Consider the following 21,991-nt stretch of genomic DNA (forward strand, 5'->3'; position numbering starts at 1 on the left):
TTTTCCTACTCTATAAATAAAAAAAGGTAAAAAAAATCCTTTCAGCACATTGACGCTACATTTCTGACAGCCAATGGGAAAGCGAGATTTGGTAAGACGCTAGAATTCTAACCAATCATGTTCAGGTATTCCAACATAAGAAAAATTGACAGGAGAAAAAAAAATTATGGAAACAGATGGAATTAATTGAAAAATCATTTGAGTACAACGACGCTACATTTCTGTCAGCCAATGAGAAAGCGAGATTTGTTAATACGCCGGAGTTCTAAGCAATCACATTCAAGTACTAAGAAAATAATATAAAAAAAAATAGACGCAAAGAAACAAAACAAAAAGGAAAAGAAAAAGACAAAACGAACAGAAGAAAATAACGAGGAAATAAATAAAAACTCTCAATGAGGAAACGAGAATTCTAGCCAATGACATCACATTTTAGTTAACCAATGAGAAAGCAGGAATAGACAAGACGCCACAACTGTAGCCAACCACAGTGCAGTATTCCAAAAAAGAAAAAAAAAATTAAAACAGATGGAAATTGCCACATTCCTATTAGCCAATGAGAAAGCGGAATTTGACAAGACGCCAAAACTCTCACCAATCACATTCAAGTATTTCAGTAACAAAGAAAAAAAAAGAGATAAAAAAAAATATGGTTTAATTTTCAACTAGTCACATATTAGTAATCAAGACAGACTTAGATACAGAAAGAAAAACAATTTCACACAAAACAATCAAGAAAAAAAATAAAAGGAATAAAACATAGCAAGAGTAAGAAAAATAACAGGAACAATGAAAAAAATAATAATAAAAAGCTGCACAGCACAATATTGAAATGAAGTATACTAAAGAACAAAAAAAAAAAAAAGAATCAACAAAATGTCACAAAAAACGTAATGAAAAATAAGTGAAGCAAAATATCCGAAGTATTTAAATCTTAGCATTAGAAAAAATAAATAAAAAAATAAAATAAATAGCTCAAACTGAAAAAAAACAAATTATATATACATCCTTGCATTACTGAAAAATTAAAGTGAAATCATATCTAAATGTCACACAACTCAAGAAAACGAGATCATGTAAATAAAAACAACAAAAAACAAGACGAATAAAAAAAAAAAAACAGCCACATCTTAGCGTTATTAATGATAAAAAAAAAACGAAGTAATCAAAACAAAACAAAAATCATGCAAAGTCTATAAAGAATTAAACAAAAAGACAAAGAACAAAGGAAGAGAAATACTACACAAACTCAAAAGGAACGAAAACACTGGAAGTATTTTTTTCTTTTGGTGTGTGTGTGTGTGTGTGTGTGTGTGTGTGTGTGTGTGTGTGTGTGTGTGTGTGTGTGTGTGTGTGTGTGTGTGTGTGTGTGTGTGTGTGTGTGTGTGTGTGTGTGTGTGTGTGTGTGTACAAAATATTCTTCACAGTAACCAAGAATATTAACAACAAAAGACAAACAAAGCAATAATACCCAAAACACACACAAAAAAACACCTAACAAAAAAAAACTAAAACACCCAACAAAACAAACAAAAAAATAAACAAATAAATAAAAACACCAAAGAGGAACCAAACTCAAAACCACAAACCGTCAAACCAAACACAAGACAACCCCACACAAACCAGAACACCTCGACACTCAAGGTCAGGATGCGTATGGTGAATACGGCCACACTTTGAATTAATAAACACGGTCAGACTGCGTGTAGGTCGGAGGCACCTCCCACACGTGGCTGTCCTTGATCGCTGGCTTGTAAACATTGCAGGGCGGACCATCCAGCCACAGGAACGGCGCACTGGGGAGGTGGGTCCCGAGTTTTTCAAGCCGTGGGAATGAGAAAAAAAGGTCCGATTGACAGAAGGGAGAGGGAGAAAGGAAGGAAAGCAGAGGGTGAGGGCAGAGAGGAAACGAAGGGAAGGAGAGTGAGAGCAGTGAGAAAGGGAAGGAATGGGTGAAGGCAGTGAGGAAGGGAAGGAATGGGAGAGACAGTGAGAAAGAGGAGAGGATGAGGGAAGTGAGGAATGATACAGAAAAGGAATGAAAAATAGTGGAGAGAGAGAGAGAGAGAGAGAGAGAGAGAGAGAGAGAGAGAGAGAGAGAGAGAGAGAGAGAGAGAGAGAGAGAGAGAGAGAGAGAGAGAGAGAGAGAGAGAGAGAGAGAAAAAGGAAAGCATACAGATATACTGACGAACAAACAGACGGTAGACAAACTGACAGCCAGACAGAAACAGAAAAATAACCGTGGGAATGAGAAATAGGGAACGACGGAGAGAAAACGGAGAAAGAAAAGGAAGAGGAGAGGGAGGAGAAAAGGAGAGAATAAGGGAGTGAGAGAAAAGGAGGGAAGGAATAAAAAAAAACAGGAAAGGAGAGCGAGGAAAACAAAGACAGAAAGAGAGAGACAAATGGACGGATACACACACACACACACACACAGAGAGAGAGAGAGAGAGAGAGAGAGAGAGAGAGAGAGAGAGAGAGAGAGAGAGAGAGAGAGAGAGAGAGAGAGAGAGAGAGAGAGAGAGAGAGAGAGAGAGAGAGAGAGAGAGAGAGAGAAACAGTGATATATGTAAAAAAAACACAGACAAATATGAGCCTTAAATCACCTCTTTTGACAGGTTAGTTGGGTGACAGTTTGGGAGAGAGATGGTCAGCTGAAACAAATAATACGGGGGAATAAATCTCTCTCTCTCTCTCTCTCTCTCTCTCTCTCTCTCTCTCTCTCTCTCTCTCTCTCTCTCTCTCTCTCTGTAGAGTTATTCTGTATATAAACTGACAACAAAAACAACACTTTATTGCTGCCACCACCACTAACACTATTACTTACCACTGTTAGTATTTGACTAGCTACCACCACCACCACCACCACCACAACTACTACTACTACTACTACTACTTACGAGTATTATGTAAGAGGGGTACTGACCTAGGGCAACAAAAAATAAATATACCACTAGCAAAAAAACAAGCCCACTTCTACTACTACTACTACTGCTGATACTAGAACTGCAACAGCAACAGTATCACCATCTACTTCACTATAAAAACAACAACAACAACAACAACGACCCAGTAACACCAGCCTCCTACACTCACCCATTGACACACACACAACCAAACCCACCCACCCACCCAACACACACACACACACACACACACACACACACACACACACACACACACACACACATCAAACCCCGAAGCATGAAAATTTGTCCCTCCCTCACCCATTCAGAATCACGTGATGCGCAATCAGTGCCAAAGAGAGCCACTCCACCGTCAATATTGGCACCGGAACCGCCACTTGCAATATTGCCAGGGCCGCAAGAAGACCCTCCCCCGCTTCGGCATTAGTGTTATTACCAAAATTGGCGCAAGGAAACGAGTCTGCCGAATGGTGAGTAGCTGGCAACATTTTAACTCGAATGTGACAGTCGCGTCTTGGTAGGGAGAGGGTGGGGGGATGAGAGAGAGAGAGAGAGAGAGAGAGAGAGAGAGAGAGAGAGAGAGAGAGAGAGAGAGAGAGAGAGAGAGAGAGAGAGAGAGAGAGAGAGAGAGAGAGAGAGAGAGAGAGAGAGAGAGAGAGAGAGAGAGAATTGAGGGACAGGAGGAAGAGAGGAAAGAAGGAAAGGACATGGATCATAAAAGAGAAAGGAATGAAGGAAGAAAGAAAAAGAAAGAAAGAAAGAAAGAAAGAAAGAAAGAAAGAAAGAAAGAAAGAAAGAAAGGAAGGAAGGAAGGAGAAAGAGGTAGCTGGAGAAGAAAGGAAAGGATCTGGGTCATAGGAGAGAACAGAAGGAAGGAAGGAAGGAAGGAAGGAAGGAAGGAAGGAAGGAAGGAAGGAAGGAAGGAAGGAAGGAAGGAAGGAAGGAAGGAAGGAAGGAAGGAAGGAAGGAAGGAAGGAAGAAAAGGAGAGGAAAGGAAATGAAAGGAAGAAAGGAAAGAAAAACTAGAATAAAACAGAGGAAAAGATGAAAAGAAGAACAAAGAAAAGAAAGAAAGGAACGAACAAACAAGCGAAGAAATGAAAAAGTGAAGAAAGAAAAGGAAAAGAAAGGAAAGGAAAGGTGGGAGAATATTAGAACCATAGAAGACAAAACGAGGGAATGGGAGGAAAGGAAGAAAAGAGGAGAGACTTAAGGAAAGGAAGAAAATCACGAGCAAGAAAGAGAGGAAAGAAGGAGAAGAGAAGGAAAAGAAAGGATAGGAAGAAAGAAGAGTAGGAGAGACAGAAACAAGGACAAAGACAGATAGACAGACAGACAGACAGACAGACAGACAGACAGACAGACAGACAGACAGACAGACAGACAGACAGACAGACAGACAAAGGAATTAACGAAGCAAGGAAGGAAGGAAAGTAGAAAGGTAGTAATGAAAGAAGGAAGGACAGTAGGAAAAAAATAAAGAAGAGGAAGGATTAGGGAAGAGTAGAAGGAGGATGCACATAAATGAAAACTAAAGAGGGAGGGAAGAAAGGAAGGATGAAGAAAGGAAGTAAGAAGAAAAAGACAAATGATTAGTAGAGAGAGAGAGAGAGAGAGAGAGAGAGAGAGAGAGAGAGAGAGAGAGAGAGAGAGAGAGAGAGAGAGAGAGAGAGAGAGAGAGAGAGAGAGAGAGAGAGAGAGAGAGAGAGAGAGAGAGAGATTATTTTGAAGCATGGAATGAAGGAAAGCATAATAAATTTGGACTTAAGTATGAGAGAAGGAGAAAAAGGAAGATAAATGAGGCAGAGGAGAGAGATGAACGCAGCCAGATGAGATACACATCGGACAAAAAAGTAAACAAATTCACTGATATCAAATGAGAGTATCCCTAAATTTCTTCCATTCTCAAATTCAGTCCCCAAAAAATTACCTTTAAAAAATAAGCAACACATTTCAAATTTTCCAGTTCTCAAATTTAACACAGAAACCTTTGCAAAAATTAGAAAAACTATCTTTTCTACTTTCACACAAAAAAAAGGATAAGTATATATGTACGTGAGAAAATAACGAAAACAAGCCAATTTTTTTTCGTTCTCAAATCTAACCCTAAAAAAGGAAATCTTCAAAAATATCACAACGAAAAAAAAAAATTCTACCTAAAGAAAAAGACGAATAAAAAGTATCAAATTAAAAGAAAACGAAAACATACCCCATTTTTTTCTCTCAAATTCAACCCATAAATTATCCTTTAAAAATAAAAAGAAAAACAATACCTTTCCTACCTTAAAAGATTATAAACAAACAAATATCTAATCAAAACAAAAAGAAAACACTATACAAATTTTTCGTCTTAAATCTAATCAAAACAATAATCTTAAAAAAATCAATGAGAGAAAATGTCATCTTTTCTACAAACAAAAAAAAAATAGAAAAACAAAAAAAACGAAAACATTTAACCACGAAACAGCCCTAATCACAAAAAAAAACCTTAATTACAAAAAACAGACAAAAACAAACTTAATCATAAAAAAACAGACAAAAATAAGCTTAATAAAAAAAAACAGACAAAAACGTTAATCACAAAAAACAGACAAAAACAACCTTAATCATAAAAAAAAAAAGACAAAAAAGAACCTCATCCTGCTCAGCCTTCACGTTTCACTTCAGCACACAGCGGGTTCACGGGATTCGAACCTTTTGTGTGAAACTTCGGAGCTTCAAATGAGTTCCTAGAGGCTTCGCGGCAGCTTTCCGACTCCCTCATGCAAACTCCGAAGCTCCGAGACGAATTACGAACCCTTGTTATGAAACCTTGGGGCGTTGCTTTTACTGCGAACCCTCGAGCTGGCTGGCCTCTTCTCCTTCTCCTTCTCCTCCTCCTCCTCCTCCTCCTCCACTAAATCTGCCTTTTTTCTGCTATTTTTTTTTACTCCTCTTCCTTCTCTTGTTCTGTTTTTTTTTTTTTTGCTATTCTTCTTCTTCCTTTTCTCCTCCTCCTCTTTTCTTCTATCTATTTTTTCTCATCATTTTGTCCTTTCTCATTTTCCTCTAAATCTTTCTTTTCTTCTGCTATATATTTTTTTTTATTAATCTTCCTTCTCTTCTATTTTTATCCCCTTTTGTTGTTTGCTTTTCCTTTTTGCTATTCTTCTCTTTTTTTTCTCCTTTGTCTCTCCCATGTCCTTCCTCCTATTTTCTCCTTCATTCTTTTATTTACGTTGTCTCCTCCTCTTCCTCCTCTTTCTATCCTTCCAGTTTTTCTTCCTGCTTTCTTCCTGTTATTTTATCTTCACTTCCTCCTCCACCACCTCCTTCCCTTCATTCTGTTCTTTATCTATCTCCTTTCTTCACTTTTTTTTTCCTTCCTTCTCTTCAATCACTCAACTTTCGACGTCTTCTCATTATCTTATTTACCGCTCGCCTGTTTTTCGTCTCTCTCTCTCTCTCTCTCTCTCTCTCTCTCTCTCTCTCTCTCTCTCTCTCTCTCTCTCTCTCTCTCTCTCTCTCTCTCTCTCTGACACTTCCTACGCCCGTTCCCTGATTATCGCTTCCTGCTCTCTTCCTTCTTTCCTTCCTTCTATTACTTTCTCCCCTTCCTTCCATTCCTCCTCCACCTCGTACTCTCTCCCTCCCATCTCTCCCTCCTCTCACTCACACTCCCTTCCTTTGAGTCCTTCGTACCCATAACCTCCTCTCCCTCTCTCTCTCCTCTCCCTTCCTCCCTTCTCTTCTTTCCTTCCTTTAATTATCCTAACTTTTCCTACCCTATCTTCCAACATGATTTTCTCAAAGCTGGCAGGAAATACAAGAATAATATGCTTTTGGAAAATACTTTTGACGTAGAAAATAAGTTACATGGGTGAAAAAGTGTGTGTGTGTGTGTGTGTGTGTATGACAAGAAGGATGGAAAGTATGTAGAATAAAGATATGTAACTTCTTCTTTTCTTCTTTTTTTTTTTATGAGAGAGACAGTGAGGAGGAGGAAGAGCATAAGAATGAAATTATAATTATGTAGTTTTGTTATTGCTGTTGTTTTACTTGTTTTCTTCTTCTTGTTGCTGTTGTTAAGAAACGAGGACAAAAAAAAAGGAAGGAAGCCGAACAAGAATAACAACAAGTAGAACAAGAAGTTTTGCTTGTTATTGTTGCTGTTGTCAGGAAACGAGGAGAATAACAACATTAACAAGAACATGAAGAAAAGCAAAAAAAAAGAACAAAAACAAGAAAACCAACGAGAACAAGAAAAAAAGAAAAATAACACGAATAGAAACAACAACAACAACAACAACTACTACCACTACAACAACAACCACCACCACCACCACCACCACCATCCCTCCAACAACCACCACAACCACGGCAACCCCCCCATTATTGACAGGACTGACAACAAACTGGGCACTCCAGCGAGATAAGAGCAAGCGAGGCACGTGATTGGCTGAGACACTACGACCAGCACCTGTCTCAGCCAATGAAAATGAAGCTGAGTCCGCCTCCCTTGTCTTGAGGAGGAGGAGGAGGAGGAGGAGGAGGAGGAGGAGGAGGAGGAGGAGGAGGAGGAGGAGGAGGAGGAGGAGGAGGAGGAGGAAGAGGAGGAGGAGGGCACAAGAGGACTGAGGGAAGACTTGATTAAACATATACATGCTACCGAGAGAGAGAGAGAGAGAGAGAGAGAGAGAGAGAGAGAGAGAGAGAGAGAGAGAGAGAGAGAGAGAGAGAGAGAGAGAGAGAGAGAGAGAGAGAGAGAGAAAATATATGAACACTAATGGAAGAAAGATGAAGGGAAGGAAGATAGAAGGATACAATAAAGAAAGCAAACAAGAGGAAGGAAAAGATGAATTAAATACATAAGAAATATAAGAGGAAAAGGAAAAATAAAATAGTAATAGTTAAACAAATAAAGGAAAAATACAGAGAGAGAGAGAGAGAGAGAGAGAGAGAGAGAGAGAGAGAGAGAGAGAGAGAGAGAGAGAGAGAGAGAGAGAGAGAGAGAGAGAGAAACAATCCTGACACACTCACATTCTCTCTCTCTCTCTCTCTCTCTCTCTCTCTCTCTCTCTCTCTCTCTCTCTCTCTCTCTCTCTCTCTCTCTCTCTCTCTCTCTCTCTCTCTCTCTCCCTTAAAGTTAACCAAACACAGACTAACTAATACTTCCAATCCTTTCCTTTTCCTCCCTCTCTCCTTCCCTCCTTACCTCCCTTCATCCTTCCCTCTCCCCTCTCTCTCTCTCTTCCTCTCTTCACTTACTCTTTCTCTTCTGTTCGTCCTTACTTTTCTCTGTTTGTCTTTATTTATCTTTCTCTTTTCTTCTTCTTTTCTGATTTTGTTTTCCTTTCTTTTCTTTCTCCCTTCTTTATCGCCTTGTCTCCTTCCCTCCCTCCTTTTCTTCTTCCTTTTTTTGTCTGTCTCTCTCTCTTTCATTTTTTTCTTAAAGTATTCTGCTTTTTACGTCTTTATTTCATTTCATTAGTTCTCTTCTTTCTTATTTCCTTTTCTCCTTCGCTCTTCTATCTCTCTCCTTTATTTCTTTATTCCTTACTCTATTTTTTTTCTTGCTATAATTCCTCTACTTCCTAGCATCCTCCGTTTCTCTTCTCCCTTCTTTATTTTCCTCTCTCTTTCTCTTCTCTATTTCCTTCCTTTACTTCCTTATATCCTTTTCTTCCTTCTGCCCCTCTTCTTTTTCCCCTTTTCAACTCTATTTCCTTCTTTTACTATTATTACATCCTCTCCTTCCTTCTATTTTTCTTTTCTTATTCCTTTTTTTCCTTTCATTCTCTATTTCCATCTTTCTTTTACTACCTTTTTTCTCTGTTTGTTTCCCATCTTTTTTTACTCCCTTTTTCACATTTCCTATTCTTTCTCTTTCTTTATTTCGTTCTCCCACTTTTCCTTACTTGCTTTACCCCTTCTCTACTCTGTTTCCATCTTTACCTCCTTCCCTCATTTCCTTTTTTTCAATCTTTGCTCCTTTCCTATTATATTTCTTTCTTTATCTCGTTTTTCCTTTTCCCTTTCTTAATCCGTTCTCTCTTCTCATACCCTATTTTCCATCCTTCTTTACTCCCATTTCTCTTCCCCTGCTTTATTACCCTGTTTCTCTATCGCCTCTCCTTACCCTCTTCTTCCCTTCTCACGGTGACAAGCAAACAGGAAAGTGTGAAGGTGAAGTCAAGGGAATTCAAACCCTTACCTTCCTGTAGCAAATTGGACACAGGGATTCCTTGAAACTCACTTCCCAAGATCTCCCACATTTGGTTCCTACAGTTATTCCTCAAAGGCCACTGAAAAAAAATAGTAAAAATAGTCTTTAGAAAGTGCCATTAGTCCCTCAACTTTCACATCTTTAAATTTTTGAGAACCTAAAATAAAGTTGTCTTAAAATTTACCTTACCGTTCTGTAGAAAGTGAAAGGAGAGAAAGGTTTAAATCTACACATGTTATCTCAAAATCCCTGGAGAGTCTTTGATAAGGGTGTCGGTAACTCCCTAAAAACGTCCTTAAAATCTCAAAACTTTAGACGATTAAAATTTAAAAGCGGAATATCTAACAATTTTCCTTAACACTCTTGAAAAGTATATAGAAGGAAATAAAATATGGAGTAAAATGAACCCTTAACGCCTCAAAATCCCTGAAAAAGTCTTTAAAACGTGCCGCAAGTCTCTCTAAACGTCACTAAAATTTTGTAACTCTGAAAAAGTAAAAAAAAATAAAGCAAACAAAAAACTTTATAATTTTCATCCATTATTCCCTTAACATAAGTAAAAATGGAGAAAAAAAACTGCAATGCCAACCATGATTCCCTTTCGATTCCTAAACGAAAAAAAAATAAATAAAAAAAATAAAAAAGCATACATAAAACAACACATATCATAATAAATAAAGGTAGCTCACATTATAAATAGCAGCCAACTATACACCAGAAAAAAAATAAATAAACTAATTTCATTAAAACACCTAAAAGAGAAAATCCTAACTGCTTCAGTCTATACAATGTTCAAGTTTCCAGGGCTAAACAAATCATAAGAAAAATAAATAATAATAATAGCAATAATACCAGTAACAAACACCGAAAGTTTCTGACAGTTTAAACTACCAACAGTACACAAGAAAAAGAAAAATCAATATAACACTGAAAAAAAAAACAAGAAAAAAAACAACTTAAATACAAAAAAAGAAATACAAAAAAAAACCTAATCCCTAACACAACCAAGAAAAAAAAAGTTAAATTACCTCTTAACCCTAAAAGAAAATAAAACAACAGCAAACTTTCACGGATTAACGCAAACGAAAAACAAAAAAAACACGTAAGATAAACTTGGATTAACCTTACCGTCAAAAAAAAAAACACCACCTTTAATTAACAGTGAGGAGAGAAACATTAGAGAGAGTTAACCTGTGAAGCGAAAGAAAACAGAAATGGAATTGTATCTTAGCGGTTTCTATTTCTGGAGGAGGAGGAGGAGGAGGAGGAGGAGGAGGAGGAGGAGGAGGAGGAGGAGGAGGAGGAGGAGGAGGAGGAGGAGGAGGAGGAGGAAGAGCAATGGGAAGACGAAGAGTAATAGGAGAAGAAAGAAGAGGAAGAGGAAGAGAAGGAGCAGAAGGAGAGGGAAATGCAAATGATGTGTTAATGACTCGGTAATTAAGGACTTTATTACGCCAAGCTGAGGTGACTGGGTCTGTCTGTCTGTCCCGGTGACTGACTGCCTGACTGCCTGCCTGCCTGACTGCCTGACTCCCTACCTACCTGACTGATTAACTCTCTCTCTCTCTCTCTCTCTCTCTCTCTCTCTCTCTCTCTCTCTCTCTCTCTCTCTCTCTCTCTCTCTCTCTCTCTCTCTCTACAAGCTCAAAAAATGCAGAATTAGACCCAGATTTCAGCACAGATAAACAGCCACCCCAACATTAATTACAGGTGAGGGAAGCGCACGTGATTCACCTGTACACCTTAATTAGACGTCTACGCACACCTGACTTTCCCCTACACTCGCCTCAACCCAGCAATTGTAGTATATTTAATTCAGGTGATATTTCAGACCACAGAGAATATACGTTCTGTTAATATCAGAAAGGGTGTGGCAGTATGTTTATGAATGCTCTCTCTCTCTCTCTCTCTCTCTCTCTCTCTCTCTCTCTCTCTCTCTCTCTCTCTCTCTCTCTCTCTCTCTCGTTTTGAATTACAACTCTTCTATTTTTTCTTTTTTCTTTTTTTGTTGTTTTTTTCACAAGATCGTAATATTATTTTTTTACTTCCTATTTTTTTATTCTATCTTATTTCCCTTTATTGTCTTTTTTTTCTTTTAATCTACTGCCATTTTCTTTTATCTTAATTTCTTAAAAGCTTGTCAGGTGCTTTGCTGATGCGTGTGTTCCCAATATATATTCTCTAATTACGGTATATCCCAGGTGTTCAAGGGAAGTCCTTCAGTTGTAGTTAAATATATTATTTCTCCCTTTTCATCTGAGTTTCTTTTCTCCTTCATTTCGTTCTCTTCCATGGCGCCTAACAAAATAATGTCAGGTTTGTTGAATTTACATACCTTGAATTTTCTCTTTACTGCTTCATTTATTTTCTTTTCAAGGTGTGTAACAAAATACTGTAACCTTATTTAAATTTGTCCATCTCAAATTGTTTTGTCTTCGTCTCTATTTCTTCATTTCTTTTTTTGTTCAAAGTGTCTAACACAATCCTGCAAGATTAGCTAAGGTTGTCCATTTGTCACGGTTTCTTTGCCATGTATATCCTGGATTTAATGGTCCCGAGGTGTCCATTTAAATAGTTCATTAATTAACTCTGCCCATCTATCACTGTTCCTTGCCTGCATATATTCCTGTTCTGTACTCTCTAAACACGTCCAGCCATATACTTTAAGGTTGGTAAAGTTTGTTCATCTACCACAGTTTCTTATTTCTCTCTCTCTATATATATTTTTTTAAATTTAGTACAATTCTACTGTGTCCAACAATATACTCATTTAATTTAACCTGTCTCCGTTTCTTGCAAATACGTTTATTCAAGTCAAAATCTATCACTGTTTATGAATTATTTGTATTCTTTTTTCTCTCTCTCTCTCTCTCTCTCTCTCTAAAAGCGTCAAACTGAAATACTCCAGGTTTAGTTTAGTTTATCCACGCATCAATGTTTATCTTCTTTAACTGACCACTTTCTGAAGCTGCATAACTAAATTCTCGAAGTTTACCTAAGTTTCTTCACCTGTCACTGTCTTCTATCAGTCTTATGACTCGAGTGCTGCAGGAGGGCAGACTCAACAACTCTCTGAAACTAAGATGAAACTAAGCTGGCCTTTATTTTATACTCCCTTTAGAATTTCAACTATCTTGTGATTTCTTTTCTTTTCTATTTTATTTTAGTTTTCTTTTTTTCTGAAGACGAAGCAAATTATCATGCTTTTTCTTTCCTTTTATTTTGTGCCCTTGCTCAGATTTTCCCTCCCTTTTAAAGGAGACAAAGCAAATTAGCAAGCACTTTTAAATCTTTATGGCCATGGTAGGCCCCGTTCATGCGTAAAAAAACCGTATTTCTTCATTCACTGCTCTCGTATTTTCATTTATTTTCTAGTCACTTTTCTATTTATTTACCATTTATAGAAGACAAAGCAAGTAAACAAGCTATTTTTTTCCTTCAATTTCTATACCTTTAGTCAGCCTCCACGCATGACAAGAACCCGTACATTCCTTCATCCAATTCTCCCTTACTGTGTGTTTCCCTTTAAGTACCTTCGGTTTATCTAAGTCAGTCATCTCGCCCACAAGGATTGACTGAGCGTGAGTGTGTCTGTGTCTCTTCCTTTGTTCTTTGCCTTTGCGCGGGTGTCTTAATGAAAAGGATTTACCCTTGTGAGTTCATTAGAGGGAGTTCCCTGCCCTCGCCCTCTCTCTCTCTCTCTCTCTCTCTCTCTCTCTCTCTCTCTCTCTCTCTCTCTCTCTCTCTCTCTCTCTACTATTCCCCTAGTCATAATTTTCTCTTCCTGCAGCATCCCCTTCTCTCTCTCTCTCTCTCTCTCTCTCTCTCTCTCTCTCTCTCTCTCTCTCTCTCTCTCTCTCTCTCTCTCTCTCTCTCTCTCTCTCTCTCTCTCTCTGTGTGTGTGTGTGTGTGTGTGTGTGTGTGTGTGTGTGTGTGTGTGTGTGTGTGTGTGTGTGTGTGTGTGTGTGTGTGCGTGTGTGAGTCCTCAGGCCCCTTTTGCTATCATGCATTTCTCTTCCATTACTCTCTCTCTCTCTCTCTCTCTCTCTCTCTCTCTCTCTCTCTCTCTCTCTCTCTCTCTCTCTCTCTCTCATACCCGAACACATGCAAATTTCATTTAGGCAATTATTTTTGGCTCAGCAGCAGCACAAGAGTGAGAGGTGCTTTGTTGACAGAGGAGAAGGAGGAGGAGGAGGAGGAGGAGGAGGAGGAGGAGGAGGAGGAGGAGGAGGAGGAGGAGGAGGAGGAGGAGGAGGAGGAGGAGGAGGAGGAGGAGGGTGCAGTGAAGATTGTAGCGGAAGTAGAGTAATCTGTAATGTGTCTCTCTCTCTCTCTCTCTCTCTCTCTCTCTCTCTCTCTCTCTCTCTCTCTCTCTCTCTCTCACCGCAAACACGAAAAACAAACCCAGAAGAAAAATAAAAACTACAATCAACACAAAGTCAATAGAAAATAAACACACACAGAAATTGAGCCAAAGACGAATAAGAATAAACTGACCAATTTTCCTTTTCTCAAGCGCTGTGGCGAAAATTCAAAGGTCAGCCCGGGTCACTCAAGGCCACAGAAAGGTCATATTGAGTCCCATTTAGGCCAGGAAATATAAACAACAAAAATAAATAAAGGAAGAAGAGACGGAGGAGACAGTGAAATTGAGAAGAGAATTTTGAAGAAGGAAGGGAGAAAAGTAGGAATATAAAGAAAGTAAGTAAGGAATGGAGGGGAAAGAGAAAAGAGGGATAGGAAAATAAAAAGAAAAGGAGATAAAGGAAAGAACTCAAGGAAACATGGACATAAATAAGTAAAGAAAGCAGATAAATGAAAAATAAAGGAGAAACTAGGAAGACGAAAGAGAAATTAAAGAATAAGGAATGGAGAAGAAAGAGAAAGGAACGAGTAAAGACGATAAACGTGAAAGAGAAAAAGAATAACAAACTAGAAAGAATAAGAAAGAAGAAATAATGGAAACAAGATAAAGTTCATGAAATAAAAAAAATAATGAATGACGAATAGGAAGAATAAGAAAAAGAAAAATGAAAAACGAAAAAGTACGACGTAGAAGAATCAAGAAAAAGGAGGAAAGTTGATAAGATCACACATAAAGAAGTGAGTAAAGAAGGAAGAGAGAAAGAAGTAGAGGACAAAATTTAGGAAGGGAGAGAGAAAGGGAGAGAAAGACAGGGAGGGAGGGAAGAAATAAAGAAAGATAAGGACAAAAGGAATGGGAAAGGGAAAGGGAAAGGGAGAGAGAGAGAGAGAGAGAGAGAGAGAGAGAGAGAGAGAGAGAGAGAGAGAGAGAGAGAGAGAGAGAGAGTTAAGAAAGAACTGATCATGTTGAAGTAAAAATTTTTAAATCCCACAAACTCTCTCTCTCTCTCTCTCTCTCTCTCTCTCTCTCTCTCTCTCTCTCTCTCTCTCTCTCTCTCTCTCTCTCTCTCTCTCTAAGACCCAAAAACATGTACAAACACGCTCTCAAAAACAACAATACACAAATTATAGGCAAACAAGCTTCTTAACTACCTAATTGAGGAGGTAGTTAAGGATAATTAGTAATACCTGGGCCACTTAAACCTCTCAAAGGAACCCAACGAGAGAGAGAGAGAGAGAGAGAGAGAGAGAGAGAGAGAGAGAGAGAGAGAGAGAGAGAGAGAGAGAGAGAGAGAGAGAGAGAGAGAGAGAGAGAGAGAGAGAGAGTTGCTATGATGACTTAGGCCAGACGTGGTCCATCTCCCTTATGTTTTATGACGCAGAGGAAGCGGGAGGAGGAAGAGGGAGGGGAAGAGGAGGTGGAGGTGGTGGTGGTGGTGGTGGTGGTGGTGGTGGTGGTGGAGGAGGGATAGAAGTCGATGTTCTAGTTGTAGTGAGGAGGAGGAGGAGGAGGAGGAGGAGGAGGAGGAGGAGGAGGAGGAGGAGGAGGAGGAGGAGGAGGAGGAGGAGGAGGAGGAGGAGGAGGAGAACGAATAGGACGAATGAGAGAGAAAAGGGAAAAGTAATAGATAGGGAAACATAAGTAAGAAGGAATAGATGATGACAATAAAACAACAAGAACAAAAACAAGAAGAACAGGACAAAAATGATAAAAAGTGGCAAGAGAAAGATACAAACTAAGAAGGAAAGGACAGGAAGAGGAAAGATGTAAAAGGAGGAAGAGGAAAATTAAGCAGAAGAGGATAATGGAGGAGGAGGAGGAGGAAGAGGAGGAGGAAGAGGAGGAGGAGGAGGAGGAGGAGGAGGAGGAGGAGGAGGAGGAGGTAGATGGATATATGGAAGACTCTTGGGGAAAAGGTCTTGATGGTTGGTGATTTGCTTAAGTGACCTTCCCTTGTGTGTGTGTGTGTGTGTGTGTGTGTGTGTGTGTGTGTGTGTGTGTGTGTGTGTGTGTGTGTGTGTGTGTGTGTGTGTGTGTGTGTGTGTGTGTGTGTGTGTGTGTGTGAAAACAGAAAGACACAAACAGACAGACAGACAGACAGACAGAAAAAAAAAAAGGCTTACAACAAATGCCAACAAAGGTTTTTCACGGTGCACGGATCGGATCAAGAAGAATTCATCAAATATTCAAAAAAAAACACAAACCCTTCCAAAAAAATAAATAAATAAAAAAAATTTCCAGCGTGCGGTTCAAAACACTGGAGCTGCCAACATTCCAAACGGTAACATTAAAGACAGGAGTACTTTTTTCCTCGCCCTCTTTTACCTTCCCTTGTTAAACTGACACGCAACTTCGATCACCCTCACATTACCTCATCCTTACCTGCTCCTTACCTGCCCTCACCTCGCCCCTGCCTCTCCCTAATCCACACCTTCCCCCTAATCTTGCCTCCCCATAGTAATCGCCCCTCTCTGTCTCTCTTAACACTCTTTGATCTCGTCTGTGTCTCACCTTCATTCGTTTTTTAATTTCTTTTTATTATAAATCTACACTTTTTTTCTATCTATAAAACACCGTTGCTTATTTTATCCTGTTTGTGTGTTTGTATGTTTGTCTTCGTTTCTAATTTTTGTCTTCTTCCTATTTATCTTTAATCTGGTATTCTTTGTTTCTCGTTCTTCGTTTCGTTCTTATTTTCTATTCCTTTCTACATTTTTTTTACTCTTACTTGTTTTTCCCTTTTCTACATTTTTTTTTCCTTTTTCTCCATATCCTCCTTTTCCTCCTCCTCCTCTTCCACTTTCTCTTGTCATTTTCCCCTCTGTTCATCTTCCTTCCTTTATATCTTTCCTCCTACTCGTCTCCCCTTTTCCCTATATCCTTCTCAGCGTCTTCATTTCCTCCTCCTCTTCCTCCTCCTCCTCCTCGCCTGTTTCTCTCATAACCTCTCCCAACCTCTCCCAGTCTTACCGACCCAACTAAAACCATTCTCATCTCTCTCTCCCGCTCCCCAGCCTTGTCTAACCCACTCCAATCCTCTTATCCTCTCCCTCTCCCTCTCTCTCTCTCTCTCTCTCTCGCCGTCTATTCTACGCCATCCCCTCGTCTTCCCCCCGATTCCAAGCAATAGCGATATAGTAACGTGGTTTCCAGGAATGTCGCGGCGCTGTGAATGGGATCAAGCCCTTATGAATCTCCCTGAATGCGATCCCACACTCCACTCGAGGAATCCACACCAAAGTTCCGATTGAAAAGAGGATCCGTGAACTGATATGTAGAATCGGAAGCCACGGTGGTGCACGATGGAGGTCTTCACATGGGTTAGGTGAGTTTGGTTTCTTGCGTGTTTTTTTTTTTTTTTGGGTGGGGTTTTGTGTTGTGTGGTTTGTTTTGTTTGTGTTGTATTTGTGTGTTTGTCTATTTGTTTATTTATCCGTGTATTTGTTTGTTTGTTTGTACTTTTGTTTACTTGTTCGTTGTCATTATCACTTTTTTTTATTTTTGTTTATTTTTTATTGATTCATTTATTTATTTATTATTAGTTTCTTCTTTATTTATTTATTTTCGTCTTTTTGTGTCTACTGTGTTTTGTTTTTTCAACATCTAAAAGCGGCAAACCTCACTTTTTCCGCGTTTTGAAAGACTAAGCACACAAATTTCAAATATTTCAATGCCTGGGAAAATGAAAAGTTAAAATTTTATAAGTCATTCATTATAGAAAATCCATAAGAACATAAATATTTGTGATTGACTTTGGAGTTTTCCATTCAAAACACTAAATATCTAAATCTTACACATTGCAGTAGCTAAGGGCGGGGGGGGAAGGGGCAAGGGATTCGGACTGTTAAGAACACTCCAAGTAGAACCATGTGAAGGAGTGGAAAAAGCGAGTACTCTTTTTTTTTTTTTTTTTTTTTGTGGGTTTAAAAGAATGCATATGCAATTTGAAAATATTCTAGCCGTGAAAAAGGAAGGAAATTATCATGAGAATTTTAAGAGTGAAAACAAAAGAAATCCATATTTTTCTGTGTTTAGGAGATAAATATGTAACTTTTGAAAATATGCTACATAAAAACAACACATGAAACACTACATATATAAACTACATAAAATAATAAAAAGTAACCTTTCATAAACTACCACATAACACCACACACGTCTGGTGCTGAGATTTCAAAGGACAAAAGATAAAATAAATAAATAAATAAAGCTGCGACGTTCATAAAAGCCATTCACTATACAACAGAAGCTTTCAAGAATGGAAAAAATAACGTGATATTTTTTCTATAGGAAGCTGAAAAATGCAGAACATGACATTTTTTTCAGTACTACTCACCAAGTCGGAGAAATCTTAGAGACGTAAAGAAACAGTACGGGGAAAGTTGTATTCATTATAGAAGGGTTTTTTTTTTTTTTCTTGGGGGAAACGGAAAAATCATTCTCGACTTTTAAGGGACGTTTGTAAAAATTATATACATGTCAGTAATAGAGATCCCAATAACTTTAGAAATACTTAAATACGTAACGCCCTTAAAAATTATATATATTTGTTTTAGAGATCCCAGTAACTTTAAAAACACCTAAATACGCAAACCTCTTAAAATTTATGTACATGTTAGTTATAGAGATCCCAGTAACCTTATAAATACAAATATAAAAAAAAAGGAGAAAGCCGAATTCACTGTAGATTTTAAAGAACGTAAAAATAATTCACCTGTTTTCTTCCTTTTTTTTTTAGCGTTTTAGAATACAAAATACGTACTGTATGTGCAAGTATAGAACGAGTAATGGCTTTATAGATAAAAAATAAAATAAAATAAAATATAAAAGTCCCCATCTTCAAGGGGTTTTCACTACAAGAGACGTGTCATACTATAGAAAAAAATCATCTTTTTTTTAGTTTGAAATTACCTACTACATTATGTAAGCTATAGAGATTCCAGTAGCTCGAAAAAAGAGAAAAGAAGCAAAAATTTCCTAGGCGGCACTCACTACAGGAGAGGGTCACGTCATGATAATGGGAAAAAAATTCATCACTTTTTTCTTTTTTTTTTTCTCGCGTGTTTAAAAAATAGCATTATGTAAGTTATGGATAAAAACAGACAACAAAAAGTAAGAGTCGCCATTTTCATAAGAGTCATTCACTAGCGGGGGAAGCGTCATATGGGAAAAAAATAGTTGATCTGCTTTATTTAATTATCTACTTTTTTTTTCTTTTTTGCCTTTAAAATACGTACACGGTTATATAAAGGTACGTTACAGAAAACAAAATAGCTAAAAAAAAGTGGACGAGTCAATATAAAAACGTAATAGTTACCACACACACATACCACAAAAATAATGTTAGGTAATAAAAGATCAAAATACCTAAAAAATAAAAGAAAAGAAAAAATAAAAAAAAGCTGCAATATTTTCAAAAAGCATTCCCAGTAGCAGGAAGTGGAGAATCCATAACAAAAAAAAAACATAATTCATCATTTTTCTCCCTTAATAACTGCTACGCAAATCACTTTTATGAATCAACATACGCAAAAAGAAAAAAAGTAAACAAGAATCCCCATTTTTCAAGAGGCATTCACTACAGCAGGAATACAAAGGAATACAAAGGAAAGCCAAACAACACCAGACCTACAGGTATTTGCAAAGCTGTTTGGTAACTACTCCCAAATGGCTACAGGGGAGAGAGCCAGAAGAGTACACCAGAGGAGACAGCACAGTACACCAGGAGGAGGAGGAGGAGGAGGAGGAGGAAGAGGAGGAGGAGGAGGAGGAGGAGGAGGAGGAGGAGGAGGAGGAGGAGGAGGAGGAGGAGGAGGAGGAGGAGAACGCGTTATAATAATTCAGTGCAGAACGCGTAGTAATAAAGGACTAACATTTTTCAAGCCATTTCAAATACCGGGTTACGCAAGTAGGCAGTAAGTGAAGGGGAGCGCTCCTTTTTTACGAGGGGGTCACGCCGCGCAGCCGTGTGGTGGTGGCGTGCCGTGCCGCGGGGGAATATTCCATCGAGGGGCCGCGCGGTGTCTGGGAAATGACTGGACGACCTGAGAATAATATTAGGCACATCTGGACCCACCTGCCAGGATGTGTGTAACCTGTCTCATTACCTGTGTGTGTGTGTGTGTGTGTGTGTGTGTGTGTGTGTGTGTGTGTGTGTGTGTGTGTGTGTGTGTGTGTGTGTGTGTGTGTGTGTGTGTGTGTGTGTGTGTGTGTGTGTGTGTGTGTGTGTGTGTGTGTGTGTGTGTGTGTGTGTGTGTGTGTGTGTGTGTGTGTGTGTGTGTGTGTGTGTGTGTGTGTGTGTGTGTGTGTGTGTGTGTGTGTGTGTGTGTGTGTGTGTGTTTTTGCGGGGTGGGGTTGAGGGAGGGAGGGTGAGAGAAGGAGAGAGAGATGAGAGAGAGAGAGAGAGAGAGAGAGAGAGAGAGAGAGAGAGAGAGAGAGAGAGAGAGAGAGAGAGAGAGAGAGAGAGAGAGAGAGAGAGAGAGAGAGAGAGAGAGAGAGAGAGAGAGAGAGAGAGAGCAGACAGACAGGCAGAAAGACTAACTCACTGACTCACTGAATAAATCAATAAATAACATAATGAGAGGCAGACACACACTTAAAGATGATTGACTGATTGACAAACTGAACCAATAACCGACTGAAAAAAAGGAAGAAATACACACGAAGACACAGACAGGCAGACACACATACACACACACACACACAAACACACAGACTCAAACAAAAGGAGACACACACACACACACACACACAGATAAGCAGACAGACAGACAGACAGACAGACAGACAGACAGACAGACAGACAGACAGACAGACAGACAGACAGACAGACAGACAGACAGACACACACACAGACAGACAAGCATCTTTCATGTTCTCCAACTTTGATTTTACTTCACTTATTCATATTTACTTCCCAATTTCTTTCGTCTTTTCTCTTTTGGTGTAAATAATTTTTCTTGTAACTTTCTCTTCCTTCGTTTCTCAGACATTAATGATCCTCCTCCTCCTCCTCCTCCTCCTCCTCCTCCTCCTCTCCTCCCTTTCTTTCCCTCTCCCTTCATTCACCATCTTTCTTTCCTCCTTTTTCCTGCTTCTTATACACCTCCTCCTCTTCCTCCTCTTCTCCCGATACCCAATCATCTCCTCCACCTCCTCCTCCTTCTCCCCTTCCTCCTTCACCACCTCTTCTCCCAACACCAAACCATCTTCCCACTCCTACCTCTCCTCCTCCTCCTCCTCCTCCTCCTCCTCCTCCTCCTCCTCCTCCTCCTCCTCCTCCTCCTCCTCCTCCTCCTCCTTCTCCTTCTCCTCCTCCTCCTCCTTTTTGTTGACACCTAATGAAGGTTTGTTAAGTAAAGGACCAACCAAAACTCGGAACGGATCTTTAAAGTGAAAAAAAAGGGAAACTCCAAAACTTTTTCCCTTTGCATGGAAGTTAGAGAGAGAGAGAGAGAGAGAGAGAGAGAGAGAGAGAGAGAGAGAGAGAGAGAGAGAGAGAGAGAGAGAGAGAGAGAGAGAGAGAGAGAGAGAGAGAGAGAGAGAGAGAGAGCAAAACAAGAGGGAGAGGGAAAGGTGGAATGAACGAATGTAAAGAATGCAAGAAAAAACAAAGAAAAATGAGAAAAACGCAAAGAAAGAAATGTCGAAATAGAAAAAGAAAAAGAAAGGGAGAAAATTGAAACACAAGGAAAGAACCAGAGGTCACGTGGTAAAGAGAGAGAGAGAGAGAGAGAGAGAGAGAGAGAGAGAGAGAGAGAGAGAGAGAGAGAGAGAGAGAGAGAGAGAGAGAGAGAGAGAGAGAGAGAGAGAGAGAGAGAGAGAGAGAGAGAGAGAGAGAGAGAGAGAGAAGGATCAGAAACAAGATAGACGTGCGTAGCGTTGGCAATACTGGTCGCAGTGAGAGGTTGTAATTAGCGTTGGTAACAGTGGCCGAGGAGAGAAGTAAATTAGAAGTCACAAAGTTTCTCTTCTACTTTGACGTGACGCATTTGGTGAAATTTGTTTAGCACGAGTGACGGAGTACCAAAGGATGTCTGTCTGTCTGTCTGTCTGTCTGTCTGTCTGTGTCTGTCTGTCTGTCTGTTTCATTATGTCTGTTTATATGTTATGTGATGTCTGTCCGCTTTTTTTCTGTTCGGTTGGTTTTCTTTCTTTTTATGAGGTGTTTTGTGCTTGCTCTCTCTCTCTCTCTCTCTCTCTCTCTCTCTCTCTCTCTCTCTCTCTCTCTCTCTCTCTCTCTCTCTCTCTCTCTTGCGTGCGTGACTTCACTGTATTTTAATCATTATGTCTGTGTGTGTGTGTGTGTGTGTGTGTGTGTGTGTGTGTGTGTGTGTGTGTGTGTGTGTGTGTGTGTGTGTGTGTGTGTGCAGGTCAATAACACGCAGTATCCTCAACCCTCCATCTTTGTCTGTGTTAAAAAGATAAGCTTTAGGTGTTAACGAGTTCACTCCTATCAAGCTTTTTTCTCTCCCATCATTTCCTCCAATCTTT

General features: G+C 39.2%; 1 protein-coding gene across 14 annotated transcripts in view; it reads right to left on the reverse strand.

The window, feature by feature from the left end:
- LOC135092941 (uncharacterized) overlaps positions 1–21,991 on the reverse strand; it is a 393,086-nt gene that overhangs the window by 343,901 nt on the left and 27,194 nt on the right. Inside the window, exon 2 of one of the 14 annotated variants that reach the window (XR_010263126.1) lies at positions 9,121–9,211. The exons of 12 other annotated variants lie outside the window; for them this stretch is intronic. The gene's annotated coding sequence lies outside the window, so the exon portion shown is untranslated. The remainder of the gene's footprint in view (positions 1–9,120; positions 9,212–21,991) is intronic. One more of the 14 variants, XR_010263129.1, reaches the window with a different exon arrangement.

The sequence above is a fragment of the Scylla paramamosain genome, chromosome 41 (genome assembly GCF_035594125.1).
Source record: "Scylla paramamosain isolate STU-SP2022 chromosome 41, ASM3559412v1, whole genome shotgun sequence".
Lineage (NCBI taxonomy): Eukaryota > Metazoa > Arthropoda > Malacostraca > Decapoda > Portunidae > Scylla > Scylla paramamosain.